Consider the following 20,260-nt stretch of genomic DNA (forward strand, 5'->3'; position numbering starts at 1 on the left):
TTTCTACTAGTAAGCAGATCCTATAGCTTGTATTTTCATCTACAATTAAATCAATCAAGCCATGTCTGGTTATCAAACAGGGGAACAAACCTCCATCCCAAAAATTCCCATGTGCAACCCCCATTTATCTATTTTAACCAAATGAAGTGTTGTTTGGAGTAAAATGCGATATTCTATTACCTTTTCATGCTAAAATTAGCACACACAATCAGCACGCAAAATTTGTTACATACATCATCAAGTTACGTATATATATATATTTTTTTTCTGAAAAAAAGATGATTTCTTGATCACATTCATGGAAACCAATGGCTTGCTACACAATCAGCAAAAAGAAAAGATGATAAGCATGTAACTTATGACAGTTTTCATGTACAATCAAACGGGGAGTACATGTGACCTGTGGTAGTTACTCGTTCCAAATGAACTTGTCAGAAAGCCAACAAATGAAGTTAGGTTCAAGTTCAGGTTCCGAATGAACTTAGGTTCAGGTTCTTTTGGTCCTTACGGGCTTTCTGTTTATGCATTTGGACGAAATATATGTCCGATAACATACATGGTGGACTCTGTCACAGGACAGCAGAAATCAACCAAATAGGAATTCATGTGCATTCAGGACAAACTTATCAGAACCACTCCATCAACTTCAGGAGACGACTCCCCATATCCATGGTTGTCTGGCACACCCAACACCTGAGAATCCACCGTTAGCACATCCAAAATTGATAACACAATGTGCAAAGGTTGAAGCAACAGAAGCTACAACTAGTTAAAACGCCAACCTGATACTCAACCCATACTCCAGCCCTGTCCTGAGCGAGATCAACACAGTCAAGGCACCAAAATCCCCTGTCGACTTCTTTGGCGAAATACACCAATTGCCACTAGCGATGACAACCTCGTGCGCAGACGCTGTTTGTTTCGTAGGCCTTGGTTCTGAAAACCAGTACAGAAGACAACCATGTTAGAGTTAAACACGACAACGTAGTAACATAGTCCGAGTAGGTTTAGACTACCGAGTCCTACATGGCCTAGTTCTACTATTCCTTGTACAAATATACATGTATCTGCATCCCTCTAACTAGAGACGTGAGTTGAACTGAATCAATAAAAGCAAACATGGCTTGAGATGAGCCTTTGGCAATAACAGAGTCAGCTCTCGTGTGTGTGTACTACTACTAGTAGATCAAGAGAATCGACCAGCATGCCGTAGTAGTATGTATTGCTTGCTCTGAACGTACGCGTCCTGCTGGCCGTACGAATCAATCAGAGGCTAGCTTTGCACTGGGGTGCATCTCGGCGCAAAGGAACTTCGTCGAGATAGTGACCAGTAGAAGCTTCACTGGTCGTTTTGTGTCGCCGGAAGTACTCGACGTCGGGACTGGGCCAACAAGGTACAGTTGAAAAATCATACTAGACTTGTATATCTCAAGAATATCACTCCCTAACTCCGCCCCAGTTCTACTATCTACATCCCTAGGAGAAGCACTGGAAGAATGTAAGACAACTGGAATCTGTAAATTACCTTGGTGGCGTCTTCCATCTGCTTACCCTCTAGACCTGCCATTCCTTCCATCTCCTCTTTAGAACTTCCCTTGTTCATCCGATCTGTCACCTGAGCACTCAGACCATGTTTCTTAGCAAAATATTTTGCATCCTTGGTGTTAGCAAAATATTTTCCTTGTTCATCATCATGTTGACCACCATCAACTTGTACTACACGATGAAAATTGCCACATGTGTGCATGAAGAGGGAGTATATATAACTCAATACCAATATTGGATCAAAGTACTAGCAATTAAGCAACACAAGAAGATGCATATCACTGAATTGCCAGACTCACCCGCAGAAATGGCATCAGTAGGTGATGGCACAGGACTCTCAAAATTCTCCGCAGGCTCACTTTCGGCATCTACCCCGTCGGCCCTAGTATCAGTAGCTATTGCTGCAGGGCTAGCTTCTGCAGCAGGCTCGCTTTTCATTAGTTCCTGATCATCAACCATCCCAGAAGTAACACCTTGTATTGCACAAAAATAAGAATGGAATGGCACATGCATGCATGAACAGAGAGTATATACAATTCAACACACCCGAAGAATTAACCAAAGTGAAATATGAGGCCATCACTTAATTACCAGTTTCTTTAGTGGAAATCACATTGGGCAGCGTTGTCACTGATAACATCGTATCAGTAGCTGCTGCTGCAGGTTCCCTCTCCATATCGACCTCTTCGACCGTTGTATCAGTAGTTGTTTCTGCAGGGATAATTTCCGCAGCAGGCTCACTTCCCATCGACTTAGTCTCAACAAACAAGAGCTTGGGACGTCTGGGGTGGTTCTTTATCGCTCCTTTCCACTCCTGTTTTGTTTCATCACCCACTGCATCATGTAGGGTGACTTCCTTAAGACGTGGCAGGGACTGGATTGTGCGGCTAAAGCCATTTATATCCTTACATAGCAGCCGGAGGAACTCGAGGCGAGGCAGAGCTCCCTCTTGTATTTCCAGCTCGGTCACGACTTCCACCACGACACATAGGTGTCGCAGGTTTCTGAGTTCATGGCCTTGCCTGATGACGAGCTTGTCCAGTTGAGTTGCAATCAGCTTCAGGTACTCCAGGCCGCGCACTCTGCTCAGGGCATCAAGAATGTTACCACTCAGCTTATGATCACCAAGGAATGACAGACACATCTTAGTGAGACCACCCAGCATGGTAACAAACAGAGGCAGCTGACTGCATATGATGTTTCCTTGTAGCTTGAGTGAGCTAAGGTAGTAGGAGTAATCTTTCTCCAAGGAGAAATCCAACAAGTCTGGACACCATTCATCATTGATGTTCAGTGAGAGTGAATGAGCTTTGTTCAGATCGGTGCCACTCCGGAGAAACCCCTTGATTGACTTTGAGAGATATCTTGAGTTGCTGCTCTCATGTGTCTCGCACCATATTTTCACCGTGGTCAAGTGCTTCATATGCTCCATGATCTGTGTGAATCCCTGGCTATTGTTGGCCACAACAAATCCGGCTAGAGTTTCCAATTTACTTCTCTCTGACAGCCAAGTCTGTAACTTACTCATTCTCCGGCTTCCTACATCTTGTTGGAGCTTGAACTTTCCAAACAGATGAATTAAATATGGCAATAACATGACTTCTATGGTCAGAATCTCTATACTGGTTCCTCTTAAATCTAGTGTTTCCAAAAGTTGAAGCTTCTTGATCTGTTTTGGAAGAACTGTAACTCTAGAAGCGCCCCTGAGGCTTAGGTACCTGAGCAGCGACATGTTGCTGCATATCTCCTTGAGATGTTTGTCTCCCAAGTGTTCATCACACTCTTCTAAATCCAAAACTCTAATCAGTTTATACTTGGAAAAGTCCAACATTGAATTGTGCGCTTCACCAAAGATTGTCAGAGAACGGACAAGACTTAGATCCTTTGGATCCATTTTGGATCTTGCATCAGTTTTATGCTGCACAGAAATCCAACGTTTTTTACTCCCAGATGGGGGATCCTTATCATATAATAAGGTAACAAAGTTCTCGGACATGGATCTGTGCAGAATGAATTCGAGCATTATACCATGAGTTTTACATGTCTTCACCTCCGCGCTGCTGCTGCCGCTGGCGTCAATAGGCTGGATGATGCTCTGGTCGACCAGCTCATTGAAACTGGCAACAGCAACCTCAAGGGCACTGCGTTTAGGCTCTGCTGTGATGAAACCTTCGGCTGACCATTTCCTTATCAGGCTTCCTCTCCTGATTGGGCGACCACTTGGGTAAATACCCAGATAAAGCAAGCAGATCTTGATTTCTTGCTTGCTTAGGCTGGTGTAGCTACGGACGAGCACACGCTTCATATTTGCTAACATATGATGTGTCTCCAGATGGCTGCCTAGGTTATTTCCCAAATCTGCCCATTGTCGCCGTCTATGATCACCGTGCAACAACCGTGCTGTGGTAATAAGAGCAAGGGGCAGACCATCACATTTCCTTATTACTTCTGAACTTAGCTCCGTATCATGGACTGTTGGTGGATACACCAAGGAAGCTTTCTCACAGAACAATTGTTTTGAGTGTTGCTCAGCAAGAGTTCTCATTATGTACACATGACCATCACGACAGCTGCTTTTGATTGCTATGGTCTGAGTGGCTGTTGTGACAATAACTCTACTGTTGACCCCGGGAACCACAGGGAAAGCATCTTTTATATCGACCCAAAAGTCTCTCCGCATGTCATCGATTACAATGAAAAACCTATAATAGATAAAAAGAAGTCAGAATAGAACACATTCACTCTTCACACAAATCATGTTTCAGATAGCATGCATTGAAACTAGAAAATCGGTCGCCCAAGGGATTCTGACACTATTCTAACAGTCTGAAGTCAATAGGATCCTCGAACCATTAGTCTCTACACGAACCTAGAGTTGGAGAAGCATTAATTTCTATTCCTTTCATGATTGTACCTTGCTTTGGACAGGATTCCTATGGTACGACTTCTTTTTTAGTAGGGTTTCTGTCGCACAAGGCTTGTGAGTCCTAGTCACCATGTTTGAAGTCCTTGATTTGCAATCGATCTGATCAGGAATTATGTCGTGAATTTTGTAGCCGTTCATAAAGTTCCTCCGGCTTGTGTACTTTGTTTTCCATTATGAAGGGAACACTTGTGGATGGAGGAAAATGGAAGAATACATTGGTAACTTGGTACTCTTAACAAAGCATATGGCTTAGTACTGTCTCATTTACATGAGCTTCTGTAATCTGAATTCTGAAGGCATGCATGCCAACATGGCCCAATTGTCTGCATGTACGCCAATAGCCGGCATAGGAATTTTTAACCATGCATATGTTTCTTAATTCAGTAATCAAAACATTAATGGCTGGGAGAATCGAATTGAATGCGCTAAAGTCAAAGGTGCATTTTATTAGCTATACCGATGATATTGTAGTGTGGAGGCCGGTAATCGGCTGTATATTTGTTGTCGACTCCGAGAGAAAAATGAGTAGAAAAAACAAGAGAAACGGCATAAAAAGCTAGGGTAGAAAATATATCGTATACCTCTTGGTCCCAAGGCACTCTCTGAGGCTTGCACAGAGCATGTTGTTGCTGAGACGGCAGGGGCTGCCTGCACTTCCACTACTACTACTAATGGTGGAATGAATTCCAAGTTGCCGGAGTATCTCCTTGAGAACATCTCTTGAGCCTTTCTCTGCAGCACAAACCCAAGCCTGTGCTCCGAATTCGCTCTCAGTTGTGTTGTACACATGCTTGGCGAGGAGAGTCTTCCCTATGCCACCGAATCCAACAAGGGAGATCACCTTGAGCTCCATGGGTTGTTGGCCTTGCGGCGTTTCCCTTATCAGCTCCATGAGCTCGTCGTGGGGTGCATCCATACCCACGGCGGCCACCGAGATGTCCGTTTCATCAGATGATGCTTCTGACTCCAAAGTGTTGGATCCGCCGCCATACTCACTTGTGCTGTAGCTTATTCTCAGCTTGGATGCGTCCTCAGATTTCTTCCTGAGACGACGGATCGCTGCAGCAAACTTGTTACGGGCATTCCTCGTCTTCATCCGGTGAAATTTCTTAACGATCCATGACACATCAGGCTTGAGTGTCACGCGGTGCGTGAAGCGGTCGATGCAGTCTTCGATATCGTGCGCCAAGTCCCGCACCATAGTGATCCAGACCTTATGCACGGGGTTGTCGCTCCACGGTGGACGATCACCATCTTGTTTAATGGCAGCAGAAATCATCAAGGACTCGCTTCTGATGTAACTGATGTCATGCTTCAGCTCTGCCCGCAGCTTGCGATTCTGTACCAAGTAATCCCAGAGCTTTGGGGCATTCCTGCCGGCAACACTCCCAGCCAGGTTGGCAGCCACGACTAATTCCGCCATCTCCACACCACCTCCTGCCTCTTGATTAATCAGACCATTACTGATACTGAATTTTGCCTTCGCTGCCATCCCTCGCCTGGATAGAGAGAAAATGGATGGTTCAGCAACTCAACAATAGCTATGGCCGCATAAATCCAGGAGATTATCTACAATTTTAATATCAGTAATGTTAACCCGTCACGTCACATTACATCACACACAGATATTTTCAGGGAAGAAATCAGCCACATAGAATTTTTTTGTGTATCACATCAGACACAGATTTTCTTTTTCTTAGGGAAGACATCAGCCACATAGAATTTTGTTGGGTAAGATATCAGACACAGATTTTTTTTAGGGAAAACAACAGCCGCACAGAATTTTCTTAGTGAAGGTATTGGACACAGATTTTTTTAGGCAAGACATCGCAGCCACATAAATTAATAGAAGAAACAAGGCGCCTGGATAGGTTTATCTTACTTACAATTTAATTTTACATACATGAGTCAAGTCGCAACCATGGCCATCCAAACCCTGTGGCATTGGATTGTTTATCCTCATGGCAGCTCATTTTTCTCTGCATATTTTCGACCACATCTTGTGCAACAGTATTTTTTGCCATGGTGTCCCCTCTGCATCTGTCCGTTTAGATGCTACGATCAAAGGCATAAGCCGAGAGATGTTTGAGGGTCCCAATAGTCATATCGTTTGGTGCCATGGGATCCCAGCTTCTTTGGGAGCTCAACATGCCCTCATCTGACTGCCTACCGAAGAGGGATTAAGGCCGGATGCAGGTACCCTGTTTCGAAACACTGTTTTCTTTTGTGTGTGTGTGTGGGGGGGGGGGAGGGTCATGGAAGAGGAGGAATCTCCTGAGGCGCACAAGAACATTGTCCTGTCAGATCCAACTCCTCCTACCAGTGGTGAGGCCCTTCCACTAAGTAATTGGATGCAGGACTACTTAGCTTGTTTTCTTTCGATGGGCATAAGAATGGATAATTGTCGTGCCATGTCTGCATTGTGACCACGAGATTGTGTCTTGTTTTGATTGCTTGTTCCTTGTTAAATTCTCGCGGGTGGCCGATTTCAACATTATGCATTTTGCTTTGTCACACAGTTTATGGTTGCCTTTCTATAGTATACGGGCACATGTGTATGCAGTATCCATTAATTAATCTTACCTTTGTTTACGTGCCTGTGTTTAGATGTTTTGATCCAAAGCAGAGGCAGAAGCAAAGTCAGGGAGACGGGGGCCACGATCAGTGCTTCGTTGAGCGCCATGAGACCCCTTATTGGGAAGTTGGATATGCTTCTCCTTGGGATTGGGGATGCTCCTCAGAAATGCTGCTCCAAGAGGATCAAGGACAGGATGCGCCTCCTCAAAGATGACGTTCAAAAAATAAGTTCATACCTTGATGAACTATCAGAGGTGGAAGACCCTCCGCCAATGGCCATGTGCTGGATGAATGAGGCACGCGACCTGTCTTATGACATGGAGGATTACATCGACGGCTTATTATTTGTGCCGCCTGAAGATCCCTCCCTTTTTGCCAACAACGTCAAGGCCACCAGATCCCTCCGCAATTGGTGCAGTCGTGTCAAGACTTCCAAGACTCAGGTTATTAGTGCGGAAACGTTATCAGAATTCAGGATGTATGTCCAGGAGGCCATTCAACGGTACCAGAGGTATAATCTCCATTCTTGCAGAACCTTGAGGCGTAGGTTTGTGTCCCATGGCCCTATGGTTCCTCCAAGGCCATATGAAGAAACTGCAGACATAGTAATCGATGGCCGGATGAATGAATTTATCAACTCACTGGCTACCGATGGGGACCAACAGCTCAAGGTGCTTTCTGTTCTTGGATCTGCTTGTCTTGGTAAAACCACACTTGCTAGAGTGTTGTACAACAGATTTAGGAAGCAATACAATTGCCGAGCTTTCATTCGAGTATCCAAGAAACCTGACACGAAGAAAATTTTCTGTGACATGCTCTCGCAACTCCAGCGTCAACATCCTCCGCAACATTGTAGGGAAATTGATCTCATTCACGATATCAAGCAATATCTACAAGATAAAAGGTAGTGCTTTTTTTTTTCTTCATTGAATATATATCAAAATTCCCATGTTCCCTAAACCCTAGAGTTGATTATCTGTATGCAGGTATTTAATTATTATTGATGATCTATGGGCTGCATCAGTATGGGATACTATTAATCATGTTTTTCCAAAGGGTAATCATGGTAGCAGAATAATAACAACTACACAGATGGAAGATGTTGCATTAACATGTTGCTGCTATCAGTCAGAGTATGTTTTTGAGATGAAACACCTAGATGACGATCATTCTAGAAAGCTGTTCTTTAACAGTCTTTTTGGCTCTGAAAAAGATTGTCCTGAACAGTTCAAAGATGTTCTAAATGAAATTGTTGAAATATGTGATGGTTTGCCGTTAGCCACAGTCAGCATAGCTAGTGTTTTAGCAAGCCAGACTGTCATGTCAATTGATCATCTGACATACATCCAACAGTCGTTAAGCTCTTGTTTCTCATCATCAGAAAGAACTAGACAAGCACTGAATCTGAGCTTCAACAGTCTTCCTCAATATTTGAAGACATGTTTGCTTTATCTTAGTATGTATCCAGAGGCTACACAATCTTGAAGGATGATTTGGTGAAGCAATGGGTGGCTGAAGGTTTGATCTATACAACAGAAGGGCAAGACATCGGGAAAGCTGCAGAAAGCTATCTTGATGAACTTATTGGTAGAAGATTCATCCAACCAATATGTGTCAAGTACAACAATGAGGTGTTATCCTGTGCAGTGCATGGTATGGTACATGATCTTATTGCACACAAGTCTGCAAAAGAGAATTTCATTGTGGCAATAGACTACAGCCAAAAGAATGTGTCACTCTCTCAAAAGGTCCGTCGACTATCTCTCCTCTTTGGTATTGCAAAATATGCCAAGACACCAGCAAACATCACAAAGTCACAAGTTCGGTCACTTGGATTTTTTGGATTACTCGAGTCTATGCCTTGTATTACAGAGTTCAAGCTTCTTCGTGTTCTGAACCTTCAACTATACGGTCATGCTGGCGATGACGACTGCCCTGTAGACCTCACTGGGATTTCAGAAATGTTTCAACTGAGATATTTGAAGATTGCAGGTGATGTCTGCATAAAACTGCCAAACCATGTGCTACAATGTTTGGAAATACTGGATATTGCGGATGCAAGAGTGGATTGTGTTCCACGAGATATCCATTTACCAAACTTGTTACACCTTGGTCTTCCTGTTGATAAAAATCTGCTGGACTGGATTAACAGCAGGATGTCTCTCAGTCTGGAGAGAGTACGCAAGCTGCACGCCCTGCAGGATCTTCACCTAACCAGATCTTCTGCACTTTCTTCTGACCATCTGACTAGAAGCATGAGTTCTATTTTATCTTTAGTTGGAGGACATGGCAAGCTGAAAACTTTAGTAGTGGCTCATGGCTCATCGGCTAAAAGTGCTCGTGGCGCTTCAGACGTCACCCTGTCATGGGATCTCATGGCACCCCCACTTCTCCAGAGATTTGAATTCTCACCACATAGCCATATCATGTTTTCACGAATTCCTCGGTGGATTGAGAAACATGGCAACCTAAGAATTTTGAAGATTGCAGTGAGGGAACTGCAGATGAGTTGTGTTGATATCCTTAGAGGCTCGCCTGCCCTCACTGCTCTCTCTCTGTATGTGGAGAAGGCGACGTACGACAATATCATCTTTGACAAGGCTGGGTTCTCAATTCTCAAGTACTTCAAGTTGATGTTCACGAGTGACATAGCTTGGATAAAATTTGAGAAAGGTGCAATGCCTAATCTCTGGAAGCTCAAGCTAGTTTTCAATGCCATCCCCTTGTTTGAAAAAGATGGTACTGCACTCATCAGCATCGAGCATATGCCAGGCCTTAAACAGATCTCCACAAAATTTGGGGGTGAAGCTGCTGATCTAGAGTATGCCTTGAGGACCTTGGTTAGTAATCATCCGAGCAATCCTATAATTAACATGCCATCAAATAAGACTCTGGGGGAAGAACAACCACATAGGAATCTGGAGCAAGAATCAGATGAAATTCTGAAGGAAGATCCATATGGGAATCTGGAGCAAGAATTGGATGAAATTCTGGAGGAACAAGAGCCAGATGAATACGATGAGAGGTTAGAGAGGCGGCTGGCTGATAAAAGGTACTACCAATGTTCCTTGTACGCACAACGAAATATGCCCTCCTTTACTTCAACTTCTATGAGGCAAAACATCAACGTCGAGTCTTCAGTTAACCTGATATAATCTTATATGTTCCAACGAAGCTAATGGTTGTTGTAATCAAGCAGGATTTCAAGGTCATCAGATCCCTCTTCGTGTGTGCATGTTCCAGGTACATTTCCTGTCAACTGGTGGTAATATAAATGTTTCACCATCAAGTTAATAAAATTACTTCAAGAGAATCCTAAGCAGCTTGTTCTATGTGATAAAAAATTTGTCCGGACTACCAATTCGGAAATGATTAATTCTCTCCAACCGCTGACTTGTTAGAGATAGAGGCTTGAACGGAAACCGGTGACCGTAGCCAACCCATCTAGTTTAGTTGCACACGTCCGTCCATGCATTGGCCTCTAGTTACAAATCAGACTCTTTGATCTTGTGCCAGCCGAATCAGAAAAGAATGCCTGATTGCTCGTAGCCTGGATTTCAACCTCCTATTTAGTCTTGCACTTTCTTGTTTCATTGCTTGCTCAAGCGAGATGCATCTTCCCCTATTTTCTTGCTCCCAACCAATCACATTCACGGCTTGAACTGCAGCATGCACACCATGCAAAACATGCCTAATTTCCAGCCCTATCTCTTTTCTCTTCTTATGCACCTTAGCTATGTGCTACAATAGCATGCTTTAATTATCAGATTAAAAAAGCATACTTTATTGTTATACAAACTAATTCCTCCTTTCCTTTGTAATTGAGTTGCATATCTCTTCACACACCATCAGTAACGATAGTAGGGGTATGCATAAGCGAAGCTACCGTATCACTTTCCTGACAAACAAGACATTGGGACATCTGGGTGTGGTACTTTGCTGCTTCTTTTCAGTCGTGCCGTGTTTCATCGCTCAATCGACCATGGAGAGCAGTCTCCTTTCTTAGTTGCTACTTCGGTTAATTCTTGGGGGCATGTTGAGTTATATATATATATATATACTCACTCTTCATGCAGGCACATGACATTTTTTGTTATTTTTATTAAGCAGTACCGGTTGGTGCTTCTGAGATGGGAAGTGAGCCTGATGTGGAAATCCCAACGGCACCAACTACTAATGATAACATGATGTTGTTGGTCAATCTCGAAGCATTTGCTAGGGAAAATTATCCAAGCACTAACTTTGAAAGTTCTGTAAAGGAGATGGAAAGAGTGGCAGGTTTAGAGGATCATCAGATGGAAGATAGTAGCACACAGGTAATTTACACATTCCAACTGTTTTGAATTCTTCTGATGCTTCTTAGGGACGTAGCTACTAGGATTGGGGTGAAGTTAGGAAGTAATATTCTTGAGGTAAATAAATATATTTAAGTGACTAGCATGGAAGCTGGTAGATCCGTGTTCGAGCCTTGGGTTCTGCAGGGTGTGTGCCTAGATTGTTTCTTCTAAATTTAAATGCTACAGGGGTAGTGATTTTATAGCTTGCAAAGAGAAGTCTAACAATGTGCCTTTGAGTGGCGAATCACAACAATTTTGTATTTTAACTCTAAGGCTATCCAGGAGATACTCGTAGATGAGTATGAGGTTGATTTATAAAATGTTAGATGGTTGTGTTAGAAGTTTAGCTTGTTCAAGTAGCAAGACCTAAATGGTAGGATGTGGAGTATCTGCTCCCGAGCTCAAATGCTCCCTGATGAATAGTAAATTCGAAAAATAGTAAAAAAGTTCTTAAAAAAAAATCTGGTAAACTTTGACAATTTTTTGTGTGCTTGCAAATTTGTCATGAAAGGACATTCGTGGAAGTCATGGCAAAAAAACAAAATCGATGCTCCCAAAATGCTATATTTTATAAAGCATTTTGGAGTACTGATTTTTTTTGCCATGATTTCCACAATTTTTTAAAATATTTCAATTTTACTGCTCATCCCGAGCTCATTTGAGCTCAGGAGCAGTAGAGGACTTATGTAAATGGTAAAGGTGGTTTTGTTGGCGGTAGGAGAGGTATAGAAGCGATAATTCAAAAAAAACTTTTGTGGCCGGTGTATGAAAAACACAATTTTGATGTTTCAAGAAATGCTTGTGGGAATAGTATTTCAGCCACAACTGGCTTTTCCTCGTATTACCGAGAATTAGATTTGGATGGAAAAGGAGGGAGACAAGTCCCATGCTCCTGAGACGGCGACACCACTATGAGTTTGTGGAAATTATCCACAACCTGTGTTTTGGTTACCAAGCGGTAAATTCGGTAAATGGACTGGGTAAATGGACTTTCCGGGCAAAAAATCCTAGAACTTTTGAATCAACCCCCCACCAACCCCCGGGGTTTTCGCAAGCGAATATGTTGGAAATGATATGCATAAACTGTTCCAATCTTTTTACCAACTCAAGGGCCAGTAGTAATAGTACAATCAGGCTCATGTCCTGGGCCTGCAGCTAGTGATTCTGTAGAGTGGCATCTTATAGCCGGACCTGGTACAGCCATCAGATTCCAGAACTGTCAACTTGGGGACAGGAAACGCAACACATCAGGTTTGCTGGACTAGCCGTTGATTTTTGCTGTGGAATCTGGGTGCTTGGGGATGAAATATAGGTTGACAGCAAGAACTGCCTGTCCTAGCGTTCGTGTCACTGTCACTGCGGTTTCCGTCAGAGTTTCCCTGGAGACAGACGGTGTGGTTCAGTTTGTAGAGAGATCCCATCATGTTGGTTAGCCATCGGATCACGAATGTATTATTGATTTTTTTTTCATCTTTATCTATGGCTGAATGGTAACTCTAACATCTTGTTGTCTCCAGCTTATCCCGTCTAGGATGCTGGAGTTTCTAATGAGGTGTTTACTATGCAAAATCGCAATCTTTTGGTTTCTGGAACTTTTTTTAGGAAGTTCAAAACTTCTTTATGAGATTTTCTTCTCACTTTGTCTTTTTGCAGGGTGCCTTGCTATGGTAAACAAACAAACTTTTCAAATAGGGCCTAGAATGACGCCTTTTTTATCCATCTTTAAAAATGATCATCAGAGTATAGAAATTTAACTTAGCCTGACTAGGACATCTCTTCTCACTAGACTTGTCATGTAGACAAGCTTTTCATGTAGCGCACCACTTCTTTTTGGTGCCTATAGCTGGTTTTAACTTTTTTTAGATGATAGCTTGCTTAACATAGCAGAGAGAAGCCGGGACTTGCATTTTCTGCAGTATTTCCATTTAGCTGAATCAGTAGTGGATGTGTGGGTGGATTCGGCGACGTCTTGCGCCCCAAACTGGATCATGTCGTTAGCGTGAAACGCTTTGCTCTTGGGATAGAATACCACGTTTGCAGTCTCAGTAGAATCCTCTTGAAAACAAAATCTGTAGTTGCAACAACGACAGACAGACGATGTCAAGGTCTCTTTGATTCAAAATAAAATTTAAAGGGTTGTAGAGGACTGTAATTCTTAAGGATCTTACTATGGGGCTTGCAATTGTACGTTTATTTTCGTCTACATATCCTATGTATGTATGTACATACTGCCTTATTGTGCACTATGTATATTTTTCCAAGCTGTTGACCAATTATGCCAAACTGCCAATTTTGCCAGCCATTTACTGGTACTGTAATGCTTAATTCCAGAAAAAGCAGGGCAAAGATGAGACGGACAAAGACTCATCCATCCACTCACCCTGGCGAGGGAGCCCTACACTGCCGCCGCTATTGAAAAAGCCGGGCAAGATCGCTCTCCCCTCCCACGAGTCCACCATGGGAAAATTCCTGTAACCTCAAACCATCATCCCTCTTCTTTCGAATTTTTGTTTTCCTTGGACGTATTGCTCTTGCAGTCGTGCTGATTGATTTAATTTCACGGCGGTTGTGGGGACAGGACGCAGATCGGGGCGTTCAAGGACGGCGACGACCACCTCCTCGTCAACAAGGACGGCCTCCGCATCATCCCGCAGATCGAGGAAGGCGAGGTAAGCACTAAAGCACGACTGGGCACCCAAAATAAAAAATTCCTCCACGCGTCTGGTCTTAGCCGTTCCTGGGAAAAGAATGTAGGGCTGCGCTATGCATATTGGTAGTTGTATTGGTTTTCGTAATTTCATTGATGATATGAACAGATTTATATTGGGATGCGTGGTTGGATTAGCAGGTACGGAGCAGGGGTTTCGTATTTTTTTCTTCAGAACAACAATTTAGGACAGATGATATTATGTATCTCCTTCGTCCGGGATTAGTTTCACTCAAACGGACCTATCTAGACGTATTTTAATGCTCAATACATCTGTTTGAGCGTCAACTAATTCCGCGTGGAGGTAATACATAGATTATTTTCATGCGGGATATCCGCAAATGCAGTTGTTACAGAAATAATTTATAATGTATCCAGTGGTTAAATTTATAGAGAGAATTCCTTATTTAAACATTATGCTTAAATTTTATGCCCTATTTGACATCGAAAAATTATTTGTTCCCTGTATAACAACAAGTCTAATTTTTATGCCTTTTATAACATTTTTGTCCACTTTAAGTCTAAATGACATCTGAAAAGACCCTTTTGTTCCTCGTGTGCTATGCTTGTGTACGTGCTGCTGCGTGTGTGCGCGCGCATACAGATATGCTATTGATGTTGCGTGTGTGCTGTTGCATGTTTGTGTGTGCCGTTGCATGCGCTGCTATGTGTGTGTGTGCACGCGCGTGCTGCATGTGCTGCTACTTGTGTGCATGCATATGTGCGTGTGCTGCTGCTGTTGTGTATGTGGTGTTGCGTGTGTTTGCGCGTGCTGCTGCTATGTGTGTGTGCGCCACGTGTGTGTTGTGTGCGTGTGTGTGCGGTTACGTGTGTGTGTGTTCTTACATGTGTGTTGTGTGCGGTTACGTGTGTGTTGTGTGCGTGCGTGTGTGTGCTATTACGTGTGTGTTGTGTGCGTGCATGTGTGCTATTACGTGTGTGTTGTGTGTGTGTGCGTGTGTGTGTGTGTTGTGTGTGTTGTTGCATGTGTATTTATTATTGCGTGTGTGTGCTACTGTTGATGTGTATGCACGCTACTGCCCCGCATTATTCTGTGTGCTACTATCCCGCACATACATACCACATGAGGGGCAAAATAGTCTTTTTAGATGTCATTTAGGCTTAAAATGAACAAAAGTGTCATAAAGGGCATAAAATTTAGACTTGTTATTATATAGTAAAGAAAAAGTTGTTCAATGTTAAATAAGGAAACGAAATTCAAAATAATGTTAAATAAGAAATTGTTTCAAATTTATACTGAATGTTGATGCTCACTTGCTTGTAGTGTCTAACACCATTTCTTGTGGGAATTGTCTAATTACATTGTTATTCTTGTTACAGTATATGTGGATTGCGTTAGCCATTTCCATCAGTTCGGACTTTTGGTTGCGTTGGCTAGTGCATGAAGCTTAACATGGTATCAGAGCTAAGGTCTTGAGTTCAAGTCCTGACTTCCGCAATTTATTAAAAATTGTTGGTAGCCCCCTTTGTGTCCACGTAGAGGCCTCTTGAGTCATATGTGAGTTTCACGTGCCGTCGCTCTCTTCCGATTGCACGTGTTGACTTGTCTTCCCCATCACACGTGAGAGGGGGTGTTACAGTATATGTGGATTGCGTTAGCCCTTTTCATCAGTTCGGACTTTTGGTTGCGTTGGCTAGTGCATGAAGGTTAACAGCTCTTAACTTGTTATGCTCTTCATTCATCTAACTTGTGTCTTGTCTTCTTTCCGTTGGCACACTCGACTTCTCTAGGCTCCTCCTATAAAGTCGTTAGATAACCATCAGTTGAGCATAAATGATTTGGAAGCAATCAAGGTGATCGGGAAAGGTAGTAGTGGAACCGTGCAATTGGTGCGCCAGAAATGGACTGGCCAGTTTTTTGCTCTCAAGGTATTGCCCGAAACATAAATTATTTGATGATTTGTAATTTCGGTTCCTTCCATTTCTTTCTGTAGAAACTATAGTGGCAGTTATAATTGTCTTTACCCCCATTCATGTACTGTCATGTTTGCAGGTTATACAACTCAATATTCAGGAAAGCATACGCAAGCAGATTGCCCGGGAGTTGAAAATAAGTCTGTCAACACAGTGCCAATATGTTGTCACATGCTACCAGTGTTTCTATGTCAATGGTGTTATTTGTATTGCTTTGGAGTATATGGATGGAGGCTCTCTGGCTGATTTCCTGATGACTGTTAGAACTGTTCCAGAGGCCTACCTTGCTGTGATTTGTAAGCAGGCCAGTAAAATGATGCATAAGTAACCACATAATTATTTGTTGTTATCAGAATGTTACCTTAAGATCAAATAGACCTTTTCAATCGATAATTGCAACTTCCTTATGCAGGTGTTGAAAGGACTGATGTACTTGCATCATGAGAAGCAAATTATACACCGAGATCTGAAACCATCGAATATATTAATAAATCATAGGGGTGAAGTAAAGATATCAGATTTCGGTGTTAGTGCCATCATTTCTAGTTCTTCTGCACAGCGAGATACATTTACCGACACATTTAACTACATGGCGGTGGGTGAAAGTTTGTTTGAATTATGTAAGTATGTCTTCAGTGTGGAATGAAAAGACGTCCACCATTTTTTGTTTCAGCTAACGAATCTAAAATGTATACTCTTGACAGCCAGAAAGAATCAATGGGCAGAAACATGGTTATAGGAGTGATATATGGAGCTTGGGCCTAGTTATGCTGGAATGTGCCACTGGCAATTTCCCATATCCTCCTTGTGATAGCTTTTATGAACTTTTTGAAACTGTTGTTGACCAACCATCACCTTCTGCACCAACAGACCAGTTTTCAGCAGAGTTCTGTTCATTCATTTCTGCATGGTATTTGTGCTTCTCCATTGCCCCCCTCCCCCCCTGTTAATCAATAATACTTGAGCAATATTTGCAATTTGTTGAGATTTAAACTGTGAGCTTAGTTATCATAGTGTTTTTTTTACCTTTTGCCTGTCAAGTAGGAGTAGTAGTGATTCTCACGCCAAAATTTCTGCTCTAGAATATGCATGCCAACATCATCATATGTTTCTTTTTGTTACACTCACCTAGTCACCTTTAACTGTGGACAGATCAACTAATTTCCTTATTTTATTTACTGGAAATCAGTGTCCAAAATAAGGCCAATATCTATTTTCTTAATTTCTTTCTGAATTTGTCAGTATGCACAAAGAGGCTACAAATAGGTCATCTGCTCAAACCCTATCAGTAAGGAATTTTCTGTCTGCTTCACAATCTGTATGTTCATCCGAAAGTGTCATTTGACAGAGCAAGATCACTGATCTTTACCCATTTTTTCTATCTGTTGCCTCTGATACCCAGGCTCACCCATTCCTGAGCATGTACGATGACCTGAATATTGATCTTGCTGTGTACTTCAGGACCGCGGGATCTCCACTTGTCACCTTCAAGTAATGATCCTATAACCCCACTGAGAAGTACTTACATGGTTGCTGCAATTCCTTTACAATTCCAATGCTGTCGTATTCTCTCTTTTTCTTCCTATTAGGGGAATCGTGTTGTGAGTCAGATGAATGCAGAACCATGTTATTCCCCAACGTGGAATTGATCATGCATGGATAGTTGATCATGCATGCACCGTGATAGATTTTCTCTTGTGTTTTCTACAGTGATAGCACTGTGAGATTACAAACACAAGTTCCCGGGAAAAAAGATTACAAACGCAAGTTCTCGCAGTAAATAATACTCTACTGGTAAAGTGATAACCTCAATCTAAAAAGGGATAATTTGTGATATTGCCATAAAAAGAGGTAATTGGTGATCATCTTATAACTGGCATCACTCGTGTATAACCATGTCGGTGAGATGCACCAACATAGAAGGTTGTGCCACTATAATGGTGCTTACCAATTGATAATTCCCTCCCGAAGAAAAGAGGTACTGATGATAATCGTTTGTGTTCAACAATGTCGTCACCTGTGGCCACCCGAAGAATTATAAAACCAGAGCTCTGCTCAGTTTTACTTAATCACAATGTCTGTCAACTGCTAATTCATTTCTTTTTTGTCCCTACCACTAACCTAACCATTTTTGCTGGCACTCTCACTGAAAAGGCAACCGGTGTTAATCCGTTTACGTATTTGTTACAAACCATGTTTTGCTTAATCACATGACCTGAGCAAAAGTTTGCTAGTCACAATAACCAGATTATTCATCTTTTGCCAGGAATAAGTGAGACCTTTCTTCTTCACAAATGCTGAATTCATCAACTCACAGATGCACGGCCATCAAGCAAGGAAGCACGTACAACCACCATTCAAGAATTCGTCCGATTAACCAGTTAACTTGCCAGTTAATCGCTACTCGTAGGATGACCGAATCGAATAACACCTATTCATCGTGTTAACTTGTCAAGCCGATTAATTGGTCAGTTAGACCGATTAATCAGTTGCCATACCGATTAATCAGTTGTCAGACCGATTAATCGCTACTCGCGAGGTAACTACTGAGCAAATGAATCCCAAATTTTTGGCACATAACCCCACTCAACCCATGTTGCTACTAAATACCTAGGGTTTGGCTGTCCTCCCGCCCCCTCATGCTCTTTTCACCACCTTCTAACTTGGCTGGTGGCGGCTAGCTAGGTCCTCACTGGTGCGAGCCACCACACTACACCTCCAAGATCCACCTGCTTCGCACTTTGGTCGCATGGACCTCATCCTCCCCCCTTGGCTACTCCCAGTCCTCTCCCATGGGATGCTCCCCAATCTCTTCCTCCACGGCGTCACTAGCAAGCAAGGTACTACCATCTTTTCCCCCTATCTTCATGGAGAATCCAACATTTATATATTAGTAGATTATAAATTACAATTTTGTAGATAAGTGGATGGAACTGTTTGTTTTGATTGTTATTTATAGTATATTGTGTGATGTATGTTAGCAGGTATATGGACAAGTTTGAAAGTTTAATTGCGAATTTTGAATTTTGAGATTTTCTAAATTTGGATGTATAACGATTGTTAATTGTACCTCTTGTCTTTTTTATATGCCTATAATAGAATATTTTGGTGTATTACATATCTAGGTGCATGAAAGTATATTATAATACATAAAAAATTTAGATATAAGTTGGCAAGTTTCTATTTAAGCTATCGATTAATCCCGTTAATAGACCGATTCACCGATTAGTCGCTATTCCCAAGCCGACGGAGCAGATACCAGTTATGATTTCCTAAACATTGCGTACAACTATTTGACTGAAGCAAAGTCACTCCATCTTATCATGCTCAGAAATAAGATAACAGAGGGAAGTTAGCATGCAAAACATTTCAGTTTGTCAGGCCACTACTGAATTTTGAAGAAAGATAGACATGTGAGCTTTATCTAAACTTTGGGAAGTATGAAGTATGCTCCATCGCATCACTCATGCACAAAGTTTGTGAATCTCAAAGCAAAGGTTATTGAATCCCCAACACCAGGTAGGCAGTTTCGTTTCAGCATTCAGGAAGGAGCAAGGCGGCGCCGGCCACCGGCGGCGTGAAGAAGCCGCACCGCTTCGGCCCCGGCACCGTGACGCTCCGGGAGATCCGTAAGTACCAGAAGAGCACCGAGCTGCTCCGCAAGCTGCCCTTCCAGCGCCTCGTGCCGGCGATTGCGCAGGACTTCAAGACCGACCTCCGCTTCCCGAGCTCGGCCGTCTCCGCCCTGCAGGAGGCCGCCGAGGCCTACCTCGTGGGCCTCTAACCTCTGCGCCATCCACGCCAAGCGCGTCACCATCATGCCCAAGGACATCCAGCTTGCAAGGCACATCCGGGGTGAGAGGGCCTAGAACTGATTACCGATTGCTTCCTTCCCGGTGCCTGTCTCCTGATCTTCTTAGCATGTGGTGGAGTGATCTGGTGTGTTATGATGTTCTACTGCAGTGTCTGATATTACCATCTTGCTGTCATCAGCAATGTGAATGAAAATTGGCTATCATATCTCCATTTTTTGCTTTGTAAACCTGAAATATCAACCACTGGTTTCTTTGCTTCGTTCTTTGTGTTGGTCAAACTTTGTCTGGAATTCATGCCTAAAGTTCCAACCGATGTTTCAGTCTGTTCCATCTAATATTATGGTTCGGCTATTCCGCTGTCATGCTAATGCCACAATCTACTCAACTGAAGTCAGTGGACTGACATTTTTGTTTGACA

General features: G+C 42.7%; 3 pseudogenes; 2 read left to right on the plus strand and 1 right to left on the minus strand.

Moving 5' to 3' along the window:
• Positions 1 to 555: 555 nt before the first annotated feature.
• On the minus strand, positions 556 to 5,765 carry LOC123404507 (annotated as a pseudogene).
• A 961-nt stretch (positions 5,766 to 6,726) lies between these two features.
• Positions 6,727 to 17,522, plus strand: LOC123404982 (annotated as a pseudogene).
• Positions 17,523 to 18,776: 1,254 nt separating this feature from the next.
• On the plus strand, positions 18,777 to 19,896 carry LOC123404983 (annotated as a pseudogene).
• Positions 19,897 to 20,260: the final 364 nt, after the last annotated feature.

This window comes from Hordeum vulgare, chromosome 6H, assembly GCF_904849725.1.
Source record: "Hordeum vulgare subsp. vulgare chromosome 6H, MorexV3_pseudomolecules_assembly, whole genome shotgun sequence".
NCBI lineage: Eukaryota > Viridiplantae > Streptophyta > Magnoliopsida > Poales > Poaceae > Hordeum > Hordeum vulgare.